Source organism: Lissotriton vulgaris, chromosome 5, assembly GCF_964263255.1.
Source record: "Lissotriton vulgaris chromosome 5, aLisVul1.2, whole genome shotgun sequence".
Taxonomy (NCBI): domain Eukaryota; kingdom Metazoa; phylum Chordata; class Amphibia; order Caudata; family Salamandridae; genus Lissotriton; species Lissotriton vulgaris.
Window position 1 is genome coordinate 1,349,198,793 of NC_141693.1, and position 24,282 is coordinate 1,349,223,074.

Sequence of the window (24,282 nt, forward strand, 5' to 3'; positions counted from 1 at the left end):
TGGAGTTGGCAGGCAGATAATACGACTCCATATTCGGTAACCCCTAGTCCACCTTTCCTTTTGTTCCTCTTTAGTATTGCAAGCTGTACCCTGCTCCTCTTCCCCGCCCACATTAGGGGGACCAATAATCTGCCATGTTCTAGAAAGCTAGACCTCAGGACCAACCCCAGTGAATTATGCAAGGTATAGAGATATCGCGGGAGAAACATCATGGTCGCCCACCCCATATCATACTTGTGACACCGGTGTTCCATATGTGCCACCCTGATCCCCAAGTAGCAGACACTCTCAATCCTCCGCCTCAACTCTAGCTCCTCACCTGACCATATCTTTCCAAACACGTGTGGTTACAAATTTATGTTTGAGGTTTCTGCCTGGTCTATAAAATGAGCTAAAATGAGTATATTCTTTCAGTGCAGAAATCAGTGTTGCTAAAATTTCATAGTTTGTCAATCATATTGCGAGAAGAAAATATATGTAACCAAACCACTGTCTTTTTCATAAATGTTTTATGTTATCTGTTTTATGTTGACCTAATCTATGTTTGAATGTTGTCAAATGAATTTGTTTTTTAGGTGTTTCTTCAATAGGTTTTTCATTTATTGCTTGTTTGTATTAATGTTAAATTAATGTGTTTTTTGCGTGTGTTGTCCTAAAAAAGAGATTCACATTTTAATGAAAAAATAAATGTGTTCTTTTCTATGAAATTGAATAAAGTATTCCTGATAAAAATAGATTCGGGTGACTTTGATTAGTCTGTGCACCTACTAGTTGTTTGAAGAAAATATCGGTATTGGCAACTTAGGTGTTGTTTGATCAACTCTAGCTCTGGCGCACAAGCTGCACCATTGTGGCTAGTGGGAACAACAGGGATTTCTCCTGGCGGATCAGTAGACCAGACACCCTACTGAAGCTCTACATCTCCACCAGTAATTGAGAAACTGCTGTCTCTGGTTGCATCAGATACACCAGTGTCATCAGCGTAAATTGACACCACATAGTTTTGTTCCCAGCTGAATACCCCAAGAACCTAGCATGTCTTGCAACTGGGCCTTGCAAGTGACAGTAGAGACAAAGGACACCCCTTCCTCATGGCTCTTTTTACTGCCCAGCTGCCTGGGATCAAGCCGCCAGATCTCACCCTGACTTACCGGGTCTTATACAACAATCCCACACAGCCTCGAAAATGTAGACCAATGCCCATTCTCTCCAGTACTGCCATCATGAAGGCCGAGTCCAAGGTATCAAAAGTCTTTTCGATGTCCAAGGCCACTAACCCTCCATTTCTGCCCTCCTATTTCATGCATCACCTGACAAAACCGTCGCAGGTCTGTGAGGGTGTTGCGTCTCAGGATAAATCCACACTGGTCCCCATGAACCAACGTCGCCACCACCCAGGCCAATCAGTTTACAAAAACTTTGACGAGTATTTTAGTATCCACATTTATCATGGACAGGGGTTGATAAGACCCTAAGACCTCTGGGTCCCGGTCAGTCTTCAGCACCATTAGGATGGTAAATTTTCTCAGAGGCTGGCAGTCTGCGGACCTGCCTGACCTTGTAATAGACCTCCAGCAATCAATTCACCAGTCAGCCCCCAAACAATGACTAAAACCCATCAATTCTCAGTGTCTTACTCTGGGAAATGCCTTTTATAGTCTCCGATATTCCTTGGTGAAGCTCCCTATCCAAGTCCTGTTCCTGGTTCCGGAAGACCCGCGGCTTTGCGCAACCCCCTAAGAAGGCTTCTATTTCATCAACTTGCGGCTCCTGTTGGCTTATGTACACTCCGCCCAGGTAGTCTCTCAAAGCCTTATTGATAGCCTGCTGAGTCACTAATTGTGTCCCCTCTGTTTACCTCAGAGTAAGGATAGTAGACCAAGGTATTTCCCACTTCAACAGCCAGGCAAGCAGGAGGCCCGATTTGCCTGCCTGTGCATGCAAGTGCTGCCTGTAATCCATGTGGACAAATAAATCGCTGGCATTACAAGTCTCGCCCACATTCCTGTTGGGCTACTAAGGAGGTCCATTGTTTTGCTGTTCACCCTCTGTAAGTCTGTCAGCCGTGTCTCCGATCTCATCAGATTCTTTTGTAGTTGCCTGCGGATCCCATAGACCTTTCCTAGGTTCTACTCCCACAGGATTCCTTCTTCATCCTGCTTTGTTCGACCCCATTTAGTGTCCATGTAGGAGTCTATAAACCTCCCCTGTTTCCTGCCGGAAGAAAGGGTCGCCAAGTGTCTCTGGAGCCATACGCCATGTGGGAATTCTACCCTGTCACACCTCCTGTAAGGAAATGCCTCTTTTTACATGTTCACCCCCACATTTTTGGACTGATGCAGCTTGTTTTTCGACTCTTAGAGTACATTCAGTGCCAGTGTTCCCTCCCTATACAGAAGACATGTTAAATTGGATACACCCAATTGACCAGTACTGACTTGCTTATAAATCCCTAGTGTATGGTACCCAGAATACCCAGGGCAGGGAAGACTGAGTGTTCTCCCAGGGCTAAAGCACTGATTGTGCCACCCTGAACGTGACTAGGACAAAATGGACTCCAGCCTGCCACAGCAGACTGAAAGAGCTGTATTTCTCCAGTATTGGGGGTGTCTTTCATAGATTCACATGCTTGAATATTCCCCGTCGTCGAAGTGGGAGTCCCACGGTACATAAAATAGCGGTAATATATGCATGTATATATGAGAAATATCTTAAATAAAAATATACATACATATAATGCAATAGAAATGTAAACTTAAACAGTACCATAGAACAGAATAGGTCCATTGAAAAGCCCAGGGGAGAATTCACTTTAGTAACATATTAGAGTCATTATGTGTTGGTCCACATTCCAGCCAATCAGGCTGTAGCCTCCTCTAGAACCTTCTCCTCAGAAGCCCAAGTCCTCAGATTTTCTACCGCACGTCGTGTGAAGGGAGTCTCCCTGAGCTTTGCTCAGTTTTTCACCAGTTCTAGCTGTTTTCTCTTCAGAAATGTCTTCTACAAAGAAAACCCTTTTCAAGGCTTGTCCATCCTGTGGTAAATTGCGCCTTTTTCATGAGGACCCACACAGTAAGTGTATTTACTGTCTTTACCCGGATCATAATGCCTCAACCTGCAAGTTCTGTCGCACTTTTCCTCCTAAAACATTAAGGGATAGAGAGGCCCGTCTCCTTCTGTGGCTACAGAAGTTGAGATCTACTGAAAGTGTGGTTTCTGATGCTGAGAGTCTGTCATCTGGATTTTCAAAATCCTCTCAGAAGCGTGGGTCTGAGACTGAAGTTCCCTCTCCTTTTCTTAAGAAGAGTAGAATGCTGGGTTCCTTCAAGGATGTCTCCCCACAGGACTTGCTTCAGGGCGCGCCTACGGGACCTGGCTCTCTGGCGTCTAGACCCAAAGCTATGCCCTCCTCTTCTAAATCGGGCACTAGCTCGTCGACGGGCCCGTCGACGCGTCCGTCGACATCTTCAGCGTCGACTAAGTCAGTCATGGCTGTTTCAACATCGACTTGTTCCCGGTCAACCAGCTCTGCAACGGTGACGACCATCTCGTCGACGAGCAGTCATGAGGTGAGACCCATCTCGTCTATCATTAAGATCTCGTCGACGATCAAACCGTCGACGAAGAAATCATCGTCGACGCGCCTCTCGTCGACGGGTCCTCCGTCTACGAAAAGCAAGCCTTCATCGTCGACGACAACTCCGACAACGAGATCTTCATCGTCGACGATTGCGTCGACGACGACAACCACTCCGTCGACGGTAGCCTCTCCGTCGACGACTGCTCCGTCGACGGTTCCACCTTGGTCGACGGCTACATCCTCGTCGACGAAAGCATCTTCGTCGACGGTAAAAGCTGCGACGAACCTGTCGACGACCAAAAAATCATCATTGACCAAGAATAAATTGCCAATTCATACGCCGGTTTCTTCCACAACGGTGCAAGGGTCCCAGGGTGGTGCGAAGACTGTGGAGTTCTCGTCAACGGGCTCGTTGACATCGCACCAACCCCTAACCACTGCTACCACCTTCAAAGTGGTTACTGCCTCGTCTCTCAAGACTGTACCACTCATCCAGTTAAGTCCAGTAAGGAGTGGGTCACAGCTTCCGGAAAAACTGTTTCAGTCTGGAGAAGAGGAATCCGGTAATGTTTCTGAAATGGATCAAACTTATGGGCCAGCTTCCAGTCCTTCTGAATTACACATTAAGTGTCAGGATGATAGTGACGAGGATGAGGACGAAAATAATGACGTCGAAGATGGGAATGAACTTTTTCCACTTGATGAGACAGAACCAACTAGTTATGAACAGGTTACACAAATCCCTTTGTCTTTGGTGCAAAACCTGCAGCACATGCTGGATGACTACAATCGTAGGTTTCCACCATCCTTGCCTACTTCTCCAGCACCTCAAGTGCCCCGGTCTCAGTCTCCAGCGCCTCAACCTCAGTCTCCAGCGCCTCAACCTCAGTCTCCAGCGCCTCGACCTCAGTCTCCAGCACCTCGACCTCCAGCTCCGGCGCCTGTTGCACATACGTCTCCAATTGGTACTCGTCCTGATACCGATAATGAGATAAAAATCTTCCTAACACTGGGGATAACGACACCGATAATGAGATGCAGGATTGGGACAATTATAGGACACAGACACCTTCCACTCCACCTGCATCACCAAGAGACTCACCGCCAGTAGATATCGCGAGTTTTCATAACCTTATGGTTCGTGCTGCGAAGAGGTTCCATCTAACAATTGAGGCGCAACAAACTGATTGTTTCTTATACGATTTTAAGGACTTGCCTCAGAAGCAATCGCATAACATTCCGATAATCGACCACATATGGCAAGAAGGTCTGAGGTTAATGGAACGTCCTAATTCCATACCAGCTGTTTTTCCCAGATTGGACAAAAAATATAAAGCGCCACCTACTTCTCCGGCTTGTTTGGTTTCTCAACCTAAAGCGGATTCTGTAATCACTCAGGCGCCACAAAAAAGATCTCGAAATCCTGCCATACCTTTGACATCTCCGCCTGATCAGGATGGCCGTAAGTTGGACTCCATTGGTAAGAAATTTACGACAATGGCAGCGACAACTGTGAGAGCATCCAACGCCTTGGCTATTCTAGGTCGCTACGACCGCCAAATGTGGTCTGAGATCGCTGGTCTGATCCCTCAGATGCCCGATTCCATCCGGGATGAAGCGCAGGCCATAATTCAAGAAGGGGAGAGAATTTTGGCCGAAATAATCGATTGTGCCGTCGACATTTCATCCACTGGTTTTCGGCAACTAGCGGGTGCTGCAGTCTTGCGCCGTCAAGGATGGCTAAAATCGCCCACTTTCCGCCCAGAGATTCAATCCAGAGCATGTCGACGATGCATTGGAGCTGATAAAGAAGGACACTGACACTGCGAAGTCCTTGGCAACATTACAGTATCGAAAACGGCCATTTCGTGGGGCATGTGGTAGAGGAGGAGGAACCTCTACTTTTCGTGGAACAGGCCAAAATCGTTCATACAACTACAATGATAATAGGCAGAGGGGTTCTTATCAGTCCCAGAGTCGTCAATCCACCTCCAGACCATACTAGCGTAAGTCCAATTACAGAGGTGGTGCGAACAACAACAAAAAACAGTGACAAATCCAAGCTTTACCCTCCGGCGACTGTACATCTTGGAGATCGGATCTCAAAGTTCTTCTTCAATTGGTCCAACATTACCACCGACCAATGGGTCTTGGACATTATTTCAAAAGGGCATACCCTGGAATTCACGAAATTCGCCCCCACTCGTCCACCTTCGGGTCCACCCTCTCCCCATCTAAAGGAACTGTTGGCTCAGGTGAAGCTAATGATAAAGAAAGGAGGCATAGAAGTGGTACCGCAAAATCAACGCAGCAGGGGGTTTTATTCCCGTTTCTTTCTAGTAAAGAAAAAATCAGGAGAGTGGCGTCCCATCTTAGATTTGAGGGCTCTAAACAAGTTCATCGCATCAAAGACTTTTCAGATGCTAACCCTGCTTCAAATCTTGAATTTCCTCATTCCAGGAGAGTTCTTTTCAACGATAGACCTTCAAGATGCATATTTGCATGTACCTATTCACCCCAGGCACAGGAAATATCTCCGCTTTACAGTCGGCCAGTTCCATTACCAATTCAAAGTCCTACCATTCGGCCTTCGCTCAGCACCGAGGGTATTTACCAAGGTTCCAACCCCGGTTACTGCCTACCTGCGTCTCCAGGGCGTCCAGTTTTATCCGTATCTGGACGATTGTCTAATAAAGGCCAAGAATTTTCAGTTAACGGAACAGCACATTCAAGTCTGCACCTCCCTCTTCGAAACGTTGGGCTTATCCATCAATTACCAAAAGTCACACTTTCTACCATCTCAACAGCGAGATTTTCTAGGAGCCTCGCTAGATTCTCGGCTGGGGCAAGTGTTCGTTTCTCAGGAGAGGCAAGATCGAATGATAACGAAAGTACAGTTCCTACAATCAAGACAGTACGTTTCTGTCCGGATGTACAAATCATTCCTCGGCATGGCTTCTTCGTGCATTCAGCTAATTCCCAACTGCAGATTGCACATGAGAGTCCTACAGGAGGAACTAGACAAGCAGTGGAAGCAGGTATCGGGGTCGTTCGAAGACAAGATCCAACTAACGCCCCGCATTCAAAAGGCTTTGGAGTGGTGGGCTCATCCTCCAAACATAGCGACAGGTCGTTCATTCAGAGACAAACCACCAACACTTACACTGACAACAGATGCATCCCTAGAAGGTTGGGGGGAACATCTCGATGGGATGTCCGTGAAGGGAAAATGGACGGCGTCTCAGCGCACTTGGCATATAAACCGCTTGGAACTCCTGGCGATTTTCTTGGCCTTGAAGTCTTTTCAGAGGTTAGTGCAGGGACAAACATTGGTGGTGATGACAGACAACACCACCAGCATGCACTACCTCAACAAACAGGGCGGCACAAGGTCTCTCGTGCTGTCACAACTGGCACAGGAAATATGGGATTGGGCTATCCAACGGCACATACATCTCACAACTGTTCATGTGCCAGGTGTGGCCAATGTTCTGGCGGACTCGCTCAGCAGGGCCCTCTCAGACAACCACGAATGGGAAATCAATCAGCCAACTTTGGATTTCATCTTCCGACAATGGGGCCAACCGCAGTTGGACCTCTTTGCAACTGCTCTCAACAAGAAGTGTCAACGATTTGCGAGTCGGCATCCACACAGGGAGTCGAGCGGGAATGCCTTTTCAATAGACTGGTCGAACGACTTCATCTATGCATTTCCCCCACTTCCACTCATTCCTCGCCTGTTGCACAGAATGAGGTTCCAACCGTGCCAAATAATCCTGATTGCACCCAAGTGGCCGAGACGTCCTTGGTTTTCGGATCTTCTTCTGTTCTCTCTGACAAATCCCATACCTTTGCATCCTCTGCCTCATCTACTAACGATGCAGCAAGGTCAGATCTGCCATCCGGATCCAGCATATCTCCAACTTCATGCATGGAACCGGAGTACAATGAATTTGCACGCATAAATGTCGACGAGGATTGTAGGGTGGTACTAGCAAGTGCTCGTGCTCCATCTACCATCAAAACTTACCAGCTAAAGTGGAAGCGTTTCTGTGCTTGGTGCTCCACTAAGACCTTGGACCCCATGTGTGCTCAGCCTGAGCAGATCTTGCCGTTCTTCCTGTCATTGGCAAGATCAGGACTTCACACTCCACTCTAAAAGTGTTTCTGGCTGCAATTTCCCGTTTTCGCCATGATGGCGTAATATCTTTGTACTCCTCCAGAATAATTAAGCAATTCTTCAAGGGCCTCTTTCGGATGTTCCCACCGATCCGTCGGCCCCCACCTACTTGGCGATTGAACTTGGTTTTGTCTCAACTGCTTTTGCCTCCATTCGAGCCCATCCATTCTGCAAATCTAAAATTCCTTTCTTGGAAAGTGGCTCTTTTGCTTGCTCTGACTTCGTCCAGCGGGTCAGCGACATCCAGGCATTTACTATACAGCCACCGTTTCTACAGTTCTCCGAGACTGTTACGTTGAGGACAAATCCCAGTTTCATTCCAAAGGTTCCAGGTGATTTCCATCTCAATGAACCAATTATTCTTAAAACTTTCTTTCCAGCACCACAATCTGCAGCGGAACGCTCTTTGCACACTCTGGATGTAAAGCGCTGCCTCAAGTTTTACATTCAACGCACAGCGGCATTTAGAAAGACAAATCAATTATTTGTGGCATATAGCCCGGTGTGCAAAGGACAAGCTGTTACCAAACAGACTATCACCAGATGGATATCGTCTGCCATATCCTACTGTCATTAGCGGGCTGGCAAGCCCCTTCCTGCTCCAGCTCGAGCTCATTCCACGAGAGCTGTGTCGACTTCTGCTGCCCTCTTTGCGGGGGTACCTCTGAGACACATCTGCAGAGCTGCTACTTGGTCTAGCAGCCATACTTTTACGAAGCACTACTGCCTGCAATCAACAGATGCCGCGGATGCAGCAGTGGGTCAAGCGGTGCTACGGAATCTCTTCCGATGAAGGTGAGCCTCTGTTGCTACCCGCCTCCAGTCATAAAGGTTTTTTCTCATAATTTTTGGTATTTATTACTTACTTAGTGATGTTTGCCAAGACTTTATTGTATACCTCCTTTATGACTTATGTGATGATTTACTGCTTTCTACTCTTATTCAAGCATGTGAATCTATGAAAGACACCCCTAATACTGGAGAAGAACAAAAGTTACTTACCTGTAAACTGTGGTTCTCCAGTATTGGTGTCTTTCATAGATTCACATGCGACCCTCCCATCCTCCCCTCAGAGGCTCTCTTCTCCTCAGACACTTATACTTACTTTGTGCTACGAAAATCTGAGGACTTGGGCTTCTGAGGAGAAGGTTCTAGAGGAGGCTACAGCCTGATTGGCTGGAATGGGCCTATTCTGTTCTATGGTACTTTTTAAGTTTACATTTCTATTGCATTATATGTATGTATATTTTTATTTACGATATTTCTCATATATACATGCATATATTACCGCTATTTTATGTACCATGGGACTCCCACTTCGACGACGGGGAATATTCAAGCATGTGAATCTATGAAAGACACCAATACTGGAGAACCACAGTTTACAGGTAAGTAACTTTTGTTCTTATACACCTAGTTTGACTTTGCCATTACAACTAATGGCAAAGCACTAACTTACCTTGATGATATATGCATGTCTCACATAAGGAAGGTCTGTGGAGTCCTATGGCAGGCAGCTATATATTATTAAGTATGACCTATATGTTTTGATAAGTGTTAACAGCAACACTTGCAAATCGTCATTTTGCTGTGGAAAAATCAGTAGTCCCATTGAATAACACAGGGTTACTTGCTGGCATCCCAGCCTGGCTAACCTGTGAATGGGAATATCTAACAGGGTTGAGTAAGTGACCAAATTAGTCGTGGCATTAAACCCGATCTGATGGCCAGGTCGTACTTAAGATAACTATTAAAGTGAGCAACTTTTAGAAAATTGCCACTCTGCATTCCAGCTAGTCAAGTGGCCTCACAAATGCCCTAGTTTCCTCCCGCCTGGGGAGATGTATGAACGACTCCCTTGCCCAGGAACAAAGAAAGTTGCTGAAGAGCAATGTGAGACCTCCTCTCCCATAATGGCCAGTCAGGGTGTTAGCCCAAAAGGGAAGCTTGAAAGGCTAAGCACTTATTGAATGGTAGACTGCTGCACCACGCTGAGCAGGATGCCTTTTGTTCCAGCAGACAATTGAGAGACAGAGCAGAAAGGGTAAAAAAAAAACAGTCTCCCAAACCGGTTTTCCCATAGACATGTAGCCCACTGGTAGCTACACCTTTAGAGTGGGCTACCGTGCTCCTGACAACCAAGGAAGTTTCCTGCTGTTTTCAAAGGGGCAAGAACGTGGCACTCTGGTATAGCCAGGTTCCACACATTGCAGGAAAAGCGTCAGTAGGAAGGAGGAGACCCAGTAGCCCATTGGCTAGTCACCATGTGGTCCCCTCGGGTTCTTTCCTTGGATATATCCCCTCAAATTACACTGGAATTGGAGGGAGGACCGAAGAAAGACTGCCATGCTGCCTGTCTGAAGGACTGCACCTGCTGCAATGTGGGCAAAGTGAAGTTTGGACTGTGCCTGCAGTTCCTGGCTCAGGAAAAGGGGATTCCCAGGCCCAACCTGCAGCAGTGACTCCAATGATCAGTTGACTGATCCCCTGGAACTAGCTCCGGGCACCCCAGAACTAAAGAAGCCCAGACTGATTAGTTGGTAGCCACTCCCAAAGTTTTGCCGCTAGCAGTTGCCGGGTGCACAAAAGGACATATCCGATACCCAGGCGTGCTATCAAGGTCCGTATTCATCGTATTCAAGGGACAGTAACCCCCTCCTATGGGTTTTGCCCCAACTGTGGTTCAAGGAGACCAGTAGCTCACCATCAGTGGGCCAATGTCTGCAACACAGGGGACTTCGAGGGACCCTGATCTTTGTGGCCAAAGTCGCCCCATATCACCCCTGGACCGGGGAGAAACCACAAAGACACCCCCATCGACTGCACCTCAACCGGAGCATCCTTTGAGCACATTTTGCCTGTATCCTCAGCATTAGGATCACTCTACTGATGTCTATGAAGGTCGTCCTGTGGAGTTTGGAACTGGCTTAAAAATGCTCTGGTCTCCAGGTAACTGTCCAAAGTATCCTCTCTGGTCCTCCAGACCTTTTCCCTGACAGATTTGATTACCTAACCCTGGCTGAAGTACCCGCACTAACTCTTTCAAACTTTTGAAAAGTTTACAAACTGTTTGTGGACCAATGCGTGTTTGCAGTTTCGTTCATAAGTGATAAAAACGTCTAAAATCTGTGTCTCCATAACCCTCAGGTGGAGTATGATGATCAAAATCTCTAAAAATGTACAAAAATGCACACTATTCTTATAAATTGTTGCAGTGTCTTTCTTGTTGTGTGACTATTTAGTTGTTTGGTGCTCTTAAATGCTTTACAAAAGTTCCTATCCCTAGCCTAACTGCTCACTGCCACAGCTATCCTGGGTTGAGCTACGTTTAAGTAAACAAGACTGACTCGACCCAAGAATGTAGTTGTGAGTGTGCCCCAGATAAGGTCCCACAGCCATAACATCTAGTACAGCCAAATCCTTGCACGTCCCAAGTGTAAGTAAGAACAGGATCGATTGGTCCGAGAGGAACCTTCCTAAATATTGTACCTCCCACACATGCACTGTCAGGACCTGGGAGATGAGAATTTGGATGTACTGTGTACTACTGTATGATGGGAATACTCTTAGGTGTTGGGGTTTGCTGCCCTGCTTTGTATCACAAAAAAGGGGGCTAGAGGATATTTAGAGACCAGCAAAGGTCATCTCCCCTAAACATAAATCAGAAAAAAGGAACCTTTTGATCTCTGGTGTTGGTCAATTAGTTGCACCGGTAACGACAAAGGAGTGTCCTTTTTATAGGACCTTTTCCCTCACCAACCCGTGGGTGACAGGCTCCATCATTGGGGAACCTCCTCGTATTGTGATGCCTAGTTATGATACAGGCTACAACCCCCTACCTAGGAGGGAGGATATCGGGGATATTTTCAAACTAAGTGGTATTTTCTAAATCCCCAAACCAGGAACCAATGATGTTGAGAGCAGCAGAACAAGGTAACAGAGACTGATATAAAACTAACTCTAGGGTTCGCAAAAAATGCTTTTATCCAGCGACCCTGTGCTAGGATTAAAAACGGCGTGGCACTGCTGAAAATATTAGACCTGCCTGTGTGTCACAAAAGGTCAACCTGTTTCAGCCTAGGACCCGGACGGTGCCTTGGCTTTCTTCAGGACCAAATAGTAATGCTGCTTGTGGTGCTCGACAAAAAATATAAAGACAAACATAAATTGACAGGTTATACATAACCATTCAGTGATACCAAGGAACATCAGAAGGTGAAGGATTCACTGGCAGTACCTGTTCAAAAGACTTTTACGTATATAAATTCAAAACAAATTACATACATGCAGTTATGGGTACAGGGCTCGAGTGCATTATGTCAAACATGAAGACCATGTTATCTATCATGGTCATGTGTGTGTTAATGTTCTATCACCAGCTGTCTCAGAGCTTTAGTTTAGTGTTGGGGTCAGCAGACGATTAAAGTTTACACTGGCACTGAATTAGCTTTGCGTGGCTTTTGGCATTGCGCAATGTTCTCTGCACAAGCCTCATGCATGGTCTTTGTCTAAAAAAGATGCAGGTCTTCAAGTTCTACTACAGAATAAGTAGATATAAAAAAAAAGGTTATGGCATTATCTGCCCCTCAGGTGACCTCTCATGCGCTTTCAACCATCTAGCTTGTGGTCAGAAGATATTCTCCCTAATACCTTGTACCCCGAGGAAGCCAACTTGGCATCTTGTAATGGTTGCCACATAACCATTTTAAGTTTCTGTTAGCCAATTTGATATTCTGGATTTCACAAATGCTCCGAGGGTTTGCGTACCCCGCATTGTACAAAGGAAAACCATTTCCCGACCAATCAGATTCCTTTACCTTTCAAACTAGGATCCCTAAGCTATCACCAACACCTCAAGATATACAGTTCCTTTAACCCCCTTGAGCAGTTACACCATCATTTTGGTTACACCTGAGAGGTGTAAGGACCCTCTCTGACAAAAATTTCTCTAACCTGGTACAACCATCCTCGACAACCATAAACGGATTGATATCAGAGGCTTACTACACAGTTCAAACAAAAAGTCTCCAAAAAGAACTACCCAAAAATTCACAATGATACTTTTTCACAAATAAAACATATTTTGGCAAAACTTATTTGGATTTTAACACCTTTCTGAACTAAAGTGATGAGTGTGCTTATTTTTCTCCAGAGAGACCGTCAATCTGTGTTTGCACCGTATAAATACCCAAATATAGCAATAAGTCACAGTCCGTTCTCTCGTTTTTTTGTGTTTACTCACTGGGCCAGTGCTTAATTTGTAATAAACATAAGAGTAGTGGACCACATTTTTTCTTAGCAGTCCATAGCTAGTGCTATACTGAATCCTGTGCTTACTGATCACCAAGGATCCGAGTCTTGATTGCACCTGTTTTTTTTACCACCACCCTTCTTTCCGTGTCTCTTTAACTCACTTTTTCTGGTTGTTTTTCACGCTTATTTTCTCCATTTGTCACCACTTTCTATTGTCCTCCCCTTTCTCTCGGTCAGAACCTGATGAAAAACAGTCCCTAAATATTAATGCATGTGGCCACCATAGGCCATCAGTGTCCGATTGGGCTCATAATTAGGTCGGGGCACTCTCCAACAAAGTGGCAACATTCCAGAATTGTTCATTTTTTTGTACTTGGCCACTGGCAGAACAAGCATTTGCAATGCAATAGGTCGCGCAATTGAGAGATTTTGACCTTCTGGCATTGTAAATGACAATGCCATTCATTTATGTGTTTACAAAAAACCTGCAATACTAAAACGCATTGTTATTTACAATGCCAATAGGTCAATATGTCTCAATTGTGCGACCTATTGCATTGCAAATGCTTGCTTTCTCGCTCCTTACTGGCCTTCAACACCTCCTCTGGTATAGTAAGCACTATGTAAATATATTTACCATTAGATGCACACACTTCACAGCTCATCACAACACTTCCAGTGATTGCATCAATAAAAAACCAGTACCGGCTCCCAATCATTCTTTGCAACTGCAAATTGCCCTTTACATTTTTAAATTAACTGTAGCACATATTTCCGTTCCATTCAGACAAGCCGGCATCCTGGAAGGAAACCTTGTTTAGCTGTCTGATCAACTCCGGTTTCACAAGTGAACACTCCCAGAATGGCATTACAGCTTTTAAAGTTTTAATTTCATAATGAACTGTCCGGGGACGTTTTTTTGTTTTGTTTTTCCAAGAGTCCCGGCAGAAGTGAGGCCCAGGAAAGCGCGACCCCCTTCCCTTGACTCCACGACCCTCATGTGGGTCGCGCCCCACTGATTGAAGACCTCTGGGTTACACAGATATATCCAGAACTAATGAATTACTACTAAAAAACACATCCTAAGCGAAGTTCTAGTTTCTTGCCAAGATTAGTTGAATTCCGTTCAGTTACCTGAAAAGTTGTCCCTCTGGATACATCCTGAGCCGTAGCCACGTTTGCCTGCGGAGTGCAATTTTTTTGTATATTTGTCAAACAGTTGCAAATGATAAACGAACTAAAAACGGCTTTTTATCCAACTGAGACTTAGTCCGCATATACAAATCTTATCTATCAAAATAATTGACCTACCATTTCTGGAATCACTGTGGAAAACCTTTAATTGTAAATATACAGTATGACTACCGCATGTTTCTAGTCCTGCACTAAAATTGAGGAGGGGAATCCGTTCTTGTATCATCCGTACCTGCAAACCTTTTTTTATTTTGGGTTTTCAGATAAATTAGAACAAGCATTCGATGCTTTGCTTAACTGAACTGCTACCTAAGAAACTAGGCAATAAAAATGTATGGTGTTAATGATCTTCATAATACTTTATGACGTTATATTATGTTGACTCACAGAAGTGTGCTTTGTTTATTTTTCAGCCCATTTTAAGATTTAATGCCGATGGAAGAACTTCTCTGGTGCTGGGATAGTCTCCCGCTGTTTTTTACCCAGGACAAGGTGATAATGAGTGATTCACTGTCAGTTGCTCCATCATTCTTGCTGAAGAGACTCGTCCATGAAATCTAATCACCTGGCCTGAGTGAAAAGGATGCTTGTCTGAATTCTCACATGGAGTATATTTCTTTAATTTCTTCTTTTGATGAGATTATTCTGTTCTATTTTTTTTCTATTTCACCATGTAAGAAAGATGTCGCCCTAGTACTCGGTCCCAGTGCTCATATGGTATATTTCTTGGCTGTCATATATTTGTAATTTTATGCGCAAATTCATTAGACCAGGTGTATGAAAGATAACCAGTAAAATATCTATTTGTAGAGGCACAATACCAAGCAGACAAACTTAAAGGAACAAATCAAATTGACTGTGAGCGATTACAATAAATAAAAGTTCAGAATATAGGCAATATAGCGCTCTGTGAATTTGGATCCCAAATCCTTTTCAATGGGTGTTTACATGTAATTGCTTTACATGCATTCCATATTCAAGGTTACACAAATGATATTTTTTCAACAGGAAAATATTTTAAACAAACCCGTGTATACAATGTGACGCAAAAGAATACTTAAATGTGATGTATATATTTGGGCCAATGTTGAAGTTCATCAAGATGTGCCTAAAATCCCAGGAAGCACCTTGGTGCCCATGCTCACTTTGGTGTGCCAGTTCTATAAACAGATGTGTTTTTTTCTCAAGTTGTAAAGTAGCACAAATAATAAAGTTTCTTTTTTAAAAAGCTGCAGATCCTTCTTTTAAATCTAATTTTAACTAAATGTTCTCAATGTTACAAGTTGAACTATCTGAAAAAAGGTTGCTCTTAAATGTTCATTCCAGTATAGTAGACCCACCCCTGTGGAAATACTACCCAAAATGACTGATTCAGCCGGTTATTTTAATTCAGGCTACAGTATTACAGTAGTATTCCTTATTGCCCTTGAGGACTGCCAAAGAGTCTGGGAATCGATTTTTTTTTTTGTGCTTCGATTTCGGCATGTTTTCCCACATTTTGGGCACTTCCCCAAAACACATTTCACCAGGTTTTTACAGGCAAAATGTCTACGACCCAAACTGCTTAAAATGTTGTGGTATTTTGCCCACTCTGTAATGTCGATTTGACTGTAAACTCCTCCGCATGTTTATGGCTGAATCTGGCTTATGATACCTTTTGTAGTGAGGCTCATAGTTTAGCATGCGTGTGTCACCACCAGTCACGTATGTAGAAACATATTGTTAGTAACGGGACAATATACTGATTTGGTTGTAGCTGGGCACGCTTTTGTTGTGTTCATTTGTTGTGGGACCAGCAGAGTGCTTGTGTTTCTGGCATCATATTTATCTACTGCACCTCCCTGCCTTCTGTAGGTGGGGGATACAGCAGTGGGCAACTACAAGTTTTCTGGTTACTTTGAGTCTGGAATTATATCGTTCTGAAACTCCTGACTGGTGGACCTCCAAGGAACTGTGAGGGTTGCATGCATCTACCATCGCCAACTCCTTTCCTCCTGTTATTTCAACTTGTGAGGAACCGAAAAGGCTCCCCTGTAGGTGAAGTGAAAGGATCTCTAGAGTCCTTTTGTTCCCAGATATTCTCCTCACCTCGATGGCTTTAAAAAAGCCCCTGAAACATTTACCGCCTGCTCTTAGAAAATACATGGAATTGGACCAGGTTTTACTGGGTCTGCATGTTATTACTCATTCCCAGCGGAAACTTGTATTCTCTGGTATTTTATGGGACGATACTTGCCAGCTGGCATCATTAAATCTGGCCCGATATTGCTCTGCAGAGGTAACGGGAGCTCTGGATGAGGCCCCATATGAGCACAGTCTTTTTACTGTCTGCCTTTCTCTACACTCTCCATGTCTGTCTGAGTGAGCCAGTGCTAATCTCTGCAATGCATGTGCCCTAGTGGTCCAGTCCGATGAAGAGCCGCCTCGCCTCTACTTCTGACACAAGTGTTTCCCCACCTACCCTCTGTTTCTCAGGATATCTGCAGCTCATCATTTGGGTACAAACCCAGTTGTGTGCAAGAAATGGAGTTACTGATTGAGGGGGGTGGAAAACCTTACTCAAGCAACAACCACAATCCTTGTCCGGGTGTTCAACAAAAGTCACTAATTTAACCTATGCTTAACCCTCTGGTAGCTTTGTACAAAAACAATCTGGCTTAACTTCCATGTTTAAATAATGTATGCAGAACACAAACCATAATAACAAGCATTTGCAATGCAATAGGTCTTGCATTAATTAAGTTTGAGTTATTGGCATTGCTAATTATTGCAACACCAATTGAAACAAAAGTCTATAAATTGTAAGCCAAAACAATGTGTGTTTATTTTTGTAGGAATGGTGGTATGCTGCGCTTTAGATGAATATGTTTAAATGTTAGGTGTGCCATACTGCGATTGCTACAATAGTTAATTGTGGATGCGTTAACAATTGATGTGTGCACTGATGGCTGGTGGTGGTGTGTGTGCCTGCAGAAATTGTGCACTGATGGCTGGTGGTATCAATCAATCAATCATCGTATTTATATAGCGCACTACTTACCCGGAGGGTCTCAAGGCGCTGGGGGGGGGGAAATCTGCTACTGCTCGAACAACCAGGTCTTGAGTTGCTTCCTGAAGGCGAGGTGGTCCTGGGTCAGGCGGAGGTGGGTGGGGAGGGAGTTCCATGTCTTGGCGGTGAGGTAGGAGAATCAATCAATCATCGTATTTATATAGCGCACTACTGTGTGGTATGTGTGCCTGGTGGAAGTGTGCACTGATGGCTGGTGGCATGTGTGCCTGGTGAAAGCGTGCACTGATGGCTGGTGGTGTTTGTGTGCCAGGTGAAAGTGTGCACTGATGGCTGGTGATGTGTGTGTGTGTGTCTGATGAAAGCGTGCAGTGACGTCTGGTGGTGTGTGCCTGGTGGAAGCGTGCACTGACGGCTGGTGGTGTTTGTGCCCGGTGAAAGCGTGCACTGACGGCTGGTGGTTGTGCCCGGTGAAAGCGTGCACTGACTGATTGTGTCTGTGCCTGGTGAAAGTGTGCTCTGACGGTGTGGTTGTGTGTGTGATTGTATGTGTGGTTGTATGTGTGAAACACGTCTATAGTGTATAAAAAAGTCCTCCAGGACAGTGCTGTTCAATTTATACTATAGGTGTGACTATTGATAGACTAAAAATCAATACATTAGACGTTAAATAGAGCAGGCTCTCGTGTTGGATTCTTTTTTTAATCTGATTTCTTTGACCATGCTGTGGTAAATTATTTCGCTGCTCTCGAATCAGTTGCTGTTTAAGTTACTTTGTGGAAAAATGCCTATGAAATAATGTCTGCTTTAAGAAAAGTGCAAACACGATGTCATAAGAAACAAGCCAAGTGCATTCAGTCTTCATTTTAGTGGACTCTATGAATGCGTACCAGTGTTCTTGGAATGATGCACAGCTGTAAAAAAAACATTATAACTAACATCAACTGATTAAAATATATGATGCTTGTTTTACCTGAAATAGGCTCTGTTTCGTCAACTCCAAGACTTGAGGAATCTTCATCATCAAGCTGCTCAGTTAGCTCCAACCCAGAGTCCCCGTCTCCTTGGAGTGTCGCAACAATGTCAGTCTTGGTTGCAATGTGCACAGGATGTGATAGGGAGAAGCTCTGTGGTTCCACCTCTAGAGAGCAGATGTCAAGCGGTGAAGAAGCAGCGCACGATTCCCCTGATATTTGGTCATCAAGAGTAGCGCTTGTGTTAATTATGATCTCGAACTCAAGTGAGACAGCCGAATCCTTCACAAAGCCTGTAACAGAAGCATTTTCAGGGTTATCTACACAATCTGAAAGGGGTCTATCAAGTGTTGAAAGTAATTCCCCTATTTTGTTACTTTTATCTTTGTCATCCTCTTCAAGCTCAAGCAAATTCTTTCCAAATTTGTTCTCTTGGAGAAACTTCACTTTCGTTAGATGAGGATGCTGTATCTTGACTTGTGTCCACGCCAGACAGTGGCTCCACTGCAATGGGGTGAAGGGACACTCTGGAACCGTGACATTCACTGGCTGCTCCTCTGCAGTCGCCATCAAAGGCGCTTGAGCTTCCACTTGAGATGTCTCCTCGCAGTCACAGGGCAGAGCTGTTGATTCCGGTGCATTGCTGAGCGGGGCGATAGCGTCCAGACTTGGGTTGGAATCACATTCTGGTTCTAAGCAGACGCGGAGTGTGTTGTCATCTGCGAGAGCCGGTGCCTCCTCTGTCACGAGATCACGTGCGGCTCCTTCCTCTGCACCCCCAGCCATGTCCGAGTTTGTTTCCTCATCCATCCCTCTCGGCTGCACCGCAGGGACTGGGCCAAGGCTGCTCTCCATGCCAGGTTCTCCCCCCGCTCCTTCAACAGAGGACTCCACGCTAGCAGGTGTCCCACTTTCACATACCACTTGATTGGCTTCAGTTTCTTCACTTGCAGTGGTCTGAAAAGGGCCGTTCTCCCGCAGGTCTTTTTCAGCCTCGCTGGCTACAGACAAAGCATTTTCTAATATCACATCGGTGTGCTGTGTAACTCCAGTGGCATGCTCTAATACTTCCAGGTTCCCTTTGTGTCTATTATCACAGGCGGCAAAGGGAGTATTGCTGGGACTATCCTGCACATGTTTGCTTTGGCTGCATGAAGGTAACTCACCGCCACTCCGCACTGCTGTCTCAGCTTCAGTAGATGGTGCTCCAACATGAGATTCTGCGTTTGCCATTAAGTCATCCTCTTTAGGAGTGTTCCTGCACAACTTCCTCCCGCACCAGTACGATAGCAGATGCGTCTAAAATGATGCTTCCAGACAGGCGGTGCAGCTGCTGCTCAGGGCCTGAATCATGCGGAAGTAAACATGTCTGACTTTGCATAAGCTCTTTGATTGCCTCTGGAGAAATTTCAACAGCAGGAGCCTGCAGTACTGCTGAGTGACTGTAGACTGCTGAACACTCATCAACCTCCCCAGCAGTAATTACAAGTTGCGCAGCTTCGACTTCACTGTTACATTGGGCCATTTTCTGCTCTGTGGAAATAGCATTATGGTCTTCCTCGTTAGTTCTGCTTGTGGTCTCCGCTCCCGATGGAACCCGCTCTCAGTCCGTGTTCTTGAACCCCCCCCCCCACCCCCCCAGGGTGTAGATGTGTCGTATTCGTTTGGGGTCTGATACTCTATAGCGGTTGAGTCCTGTTCAACCAATTTAATATCTGAATGCTAGTGTTCTCCTGGCCAGTGCTGTCTGTGAGATTTAGTTTAGTCAGCTCAAAATATGTGTTTTTATTTTCTGGTTCTACAGTTTCTTCTCTATTACACTTGGCCTTTCCGACAATCCAGCTGTCATCTATTTGCGAGGTCTCCCTGTGCGCCTGCCCGGCTTGAACAGGAAGCCAGGCAACCTGTGTTGGGGCGGGCCGCAAAAAGACAGGAAGCAGACGGGAGCCTACCCCACGCTCCTGTGCCCGTGAAGCCAGCTGGAAGTGAGCGTGTGAGGTAGCGGGGCTCCCGTGCTCGTGGAGAGCCCTGCCTGCCGCCGAGGGAGAGAGGGACATGCGGAAAGAGCCCGGTGAGTTGGGGGGGGGGGATGTGTGCACGCGTGTGTCTGTGTGTGCGCATGTGTGTGCACGTGTGTGTCTGTCTGTGTGTGTGCGCGTCCTGATCCATTTGGACTGTGATCAGCATGCCGGAATCAGAGTGCGCAACCCGATCCGATTCCGGCATGCTGCGCGTGCCCGTCTCCTGGGAAGCAGAGCCGGTGACTATAGGTCTCGCGGCGAGACAGGGCTCCGCGCTGTAATTGCCAGGGCGAGACCTAAAAAGAGTGAAAATGCAACACACAAAAAATCCCACACCAATTTAGAAAAAATAAAGAAAAATTTAATAAATAAAATGACACCAAAGCAAATTCAATCCAGTCAGTAGAACCGGAGTTATGAATTTTATAAAGTTTTTTTTAAGATTCGAAGCGCAAACCACAGGCAACTAGTCATGTGAGATCAGGGAAAAGGCAAAAGTTAAGGCTGACTGTGGATCAGAGATACGAGGTGGATTGGTACTGGTCTTGGCTTGCCTCTTAACTTTGAGAGAGAGCTCTTAAAAAAAACGATTTCAAATTTGATGAACGATTTTTTATGCAGGTGAAGGGCACCGCTATGGGATGTCCTTATGCCCCAGAAATGGCGGTGCTCTATATGACTCAGTACGAGAAAAGATTTGTTGAAAATAACCCCTTCAGAGATAAAATAAAACAATGGTTACGATACATTGACGACTTCTGGCTCCTGTGGCAGGGGAGCCAGGTGGAGTTGATGGCGTTCCATGAATGGCTCAATGCCAGACATGAAGACATCAAGTTCTCCATTCAAAATGGCAAAATCCAAATGACCTTTTTGGACGTTGATCACCTGTGCAGGACATCAGTTAAAAACATCTCTGTAGCAGAGAAAAACAGATAAGAACACAATTTTGCATCAAAGGAGTGCCCATCCCAGGAGTTTAAAAGAAAATCTCCCATATGGGCAGCTCCTAAGAATTAGGGGAAATTGCACAGAGACCAAAGAATTTGAAGAGCATGCAACACATTTTTGTAATGAATCAAAGGAGTTACCCTAAGAAGTTGCTGAAGCACCTTTTAAAAAGAGCTAGATTTACACCACGAGAAAGTCTTCTGCAGGTGAAACAGAAGAAAGAATTTGATCAACTAGTATGTGTGACAACCTTTGGTCCTGAGACTAACAAGTTCAGGCAAATAGTACTGAAAAATTGGCACCTCCTTGAGGATCTTGAATGTCCGTTTCCCAAACCAATATTTGCCATGAGAAAGAATCAAATCATAGGCCAACAGATTGTGTGGGCTAACATTTCATTACCAAAACCTAAAGGTGATTTGTTATCACAATTTAATTTAAAACCAGTTTAAGGCCACCACATGTGTGGCAGTTGTGTGGCCTGCAACAAAACAATCGAGGGCACGGAATTCAACCATCATTTTTTTTTTTTTTTTTTTTTTTTTTTGTTTTTGGAAGACCTTTATTTCACATTTGTCCATCATCATACAGGGTGCATTGCATGGCCCACAGAGGGGCGAATCAAATAGTCAAGAAACAGAGTGATACGGCATGGATGACACAGCCATTTAGCTGGCAACCCGGGGGTCCAGCGGCAGTATACATGATGGAATCAGCATTGTCATTTGGAATTGCCCATAAGAAATGATCAGTCTAATTTTCTCTTTTTTTTTTTTTGTAACAACAGTAGAAATGTGTCATTCAGGCAAGCATCGCAGTCGTCGCAGCTTGTTCCCCGGGACCTCACCTAGGTGTGTGTAGAGCTGTATAAATGCGTAGCAATGCGCGGGTCTCGGGGAGGTTGTGGGTATGGCTCGCATTTGCAATGCTCTACCGTGCATGACAATCAGTGTGTGGTATAGCTCACTGAGGCATAAAACTACCGGTGAATGCTCGCGAGTCCAGGTCGCAGCCCTAAAAGCGATGTCCGCACGTGCGGCAGCAGGGCGTGCACACTAATCCTCAGGCCCCAGGCGCAGCGGTCAGTCAGTGTTAGGACAGGTTCACTCCGCCTTGCCGCGTGTTTGTTCACTGCGTGCGCCGGAGCCCTAAGCGTCAGTACCTCTTCGTACTCCAGGTGTAGCATGCGTTTCGTAGTGTGCTGTCGCCTAGTGGTCGCTCTATCCTCAGTGTCCATATCGAGAGCTAAGTGTAAGTCTGGTCGGGGAACTTGACCAGCGGTTAAACTATCCCCCACGCGTCATAACGGCAGGGGAAAACTGGGGTCGGGTAATGTATCGCGGTCAGGGAGTGGGTGGAGGGGGGGCATGAAGGAGATCATCGTGTGATGTAGCGGGGGGGGTAAGCAGCCAGAGGGACCAGGGCTAGGAGGACAGGAGCTGTGTGTGGGCGGGGGGGAGGGGAGATGGTGCACTTCCAGGTAAGGTCTCGGCATGTGAGTGCGCCCAGCGCGTCTATGAGGCAGGCGGTGGTCGCCTTAGGTCATCTCATGTTCCTGGCAGGCCTCCTGATACGTCTGGAGGAGATCGTCCCAGAGCTGGGCGATGGGGAACTTGCGTAGTCCCGCCGTTTCCTCCCTCAGGAGCACGGCACTTTCCGCTCGCGCCCAGTTAGTGAAGGACGTTCGCCAGTGCCGCGTGTGGGGAGGGGTAGCAGATTTCCAATGCTACGGAATTCAACCATCATGGTGTAAAATGGAAACATTCTGGTTTTTCAAATTATAGGACCAGAAATGTAGTGTACGCCATACTATGTCCCCTGTATGAAAGTGTGCATAGGGAAGACGAACCAACAGGCTGTTAGGATTACGCAACACAGATCGCGGATTAAAAGGAAGGTCGCGACTGCACCAATGGTAGAACACTTTATTGAGAAAGCACATAGGGAGAATGACTTCAAATGGACAATTGTAGCTACTATTAATGCTGCAAGACGTCCACTGGATATTGAAAAAGCACTGCTTCAGAAGGAGGCATATTTAATTTTGAAATTCAATAGTGCCCAAACGGAATTGAATATTATGTCAGAAGTAGCAAGAATATAATGAAACTGCGGAGGTGACCTCCAGAATATATACTGTTGCAAATGACTACAATCCCTAGGGAAACAATATGACAGAGGGTAGTAATTGATTAACCACATGTCCCTTAATGCATCATGTTTGATTGAGCTGTTGTCAGGAATCAGACTACGTGTCCCAGGATTCATGAATAAGTTATATAAGGGTAAAGCTCCTCCCTAAAGATGTCTGCGACGACATAGAGTAGCTATGAGATGGATACGAAGTGCAGCGAAAGGCACAATACATCAAGGTGTGCCCTAGATTTTATTTAAATGAACTAAAGCTGCTGCAGGAATAAATGCGACTCACTTTTAGTAATATCCCTTCGTTTTCGTAGGAACAGTGAGCCAAGAAAAGTCAATCGGAAGCAACGCGACCCATAATTTAAACATACAAAGGAACGCGCTTTGTTTTTCTGTTACCGCAAGCCCGGTTGAAACAATGTTGCAAGGGAGTTTTTAGTAAACTGAGTTTCTTTCTCGTTCGATTTAAGAAAGATCGCTGCGACGGAAACGCTCTAGGAGCACAAGTGACACCGCTTGAAAAAGAAAAAGACGTAAGGTATGCACTCTCCTCATTGATTCTTTTAAAAGGGTGAATTTGAAACACTGCTGTGAAGGGGCTCTAAATAAAGTTTTTCCTCTTTATAGAAGAAAACCTGCTGGGATAGAATTTTTTAATGGAATAGGACCAACAAAGACACCCGTGTTCCATAGATAAGGCGCCGTATTATGACAATTGAATAAACAGCCACACATTGATTCTACTAAGCAACTGAAAAGGTAGGATACAGTTGAATAATGTGCCCATAGAAATCAATGGCCTCATATGAATATCACTGACCTTATTCTCTGTTTGACAACCGAGAGTCCTTGAATTTAAAGAAACTACAGAATGCAGCTTGGGATATAAGTTATGAGAGAGAAATGAATGCTCCTCCTCTGGTATAAGAGAGTGGTTTGTAGAGAGAGTGAAAATGTGCTAAAAAGAATGAAGCCCC

The 24,282-nt window shown here is 45.3% G+C and overlaps 1 protein-coding gene across 1 annotated transcript in view; it reads left to right on the plus strand.

Annotated features, from left to right (window-relative positions):
• NRAS (NRAS proto-oncogene, GTPase) overlaps positions 1-15,435 on the plus strand; it is a 200,988-nt gene extending 185,553 nt beyond the window's left edge. Inside the window, exon 6 of the mRNA XM_086923283.1 lies at positions 14,621-15,435. The gene's annotated coding sequence lies outside the window, so the exon portion shown is untranslated. The remainder of the gene's footprint in view (positions 1-14,620) is intronic.
• The last annotated feature ends 8,847 nt before the right edge of the window (positions 15,436-24,282 follow it).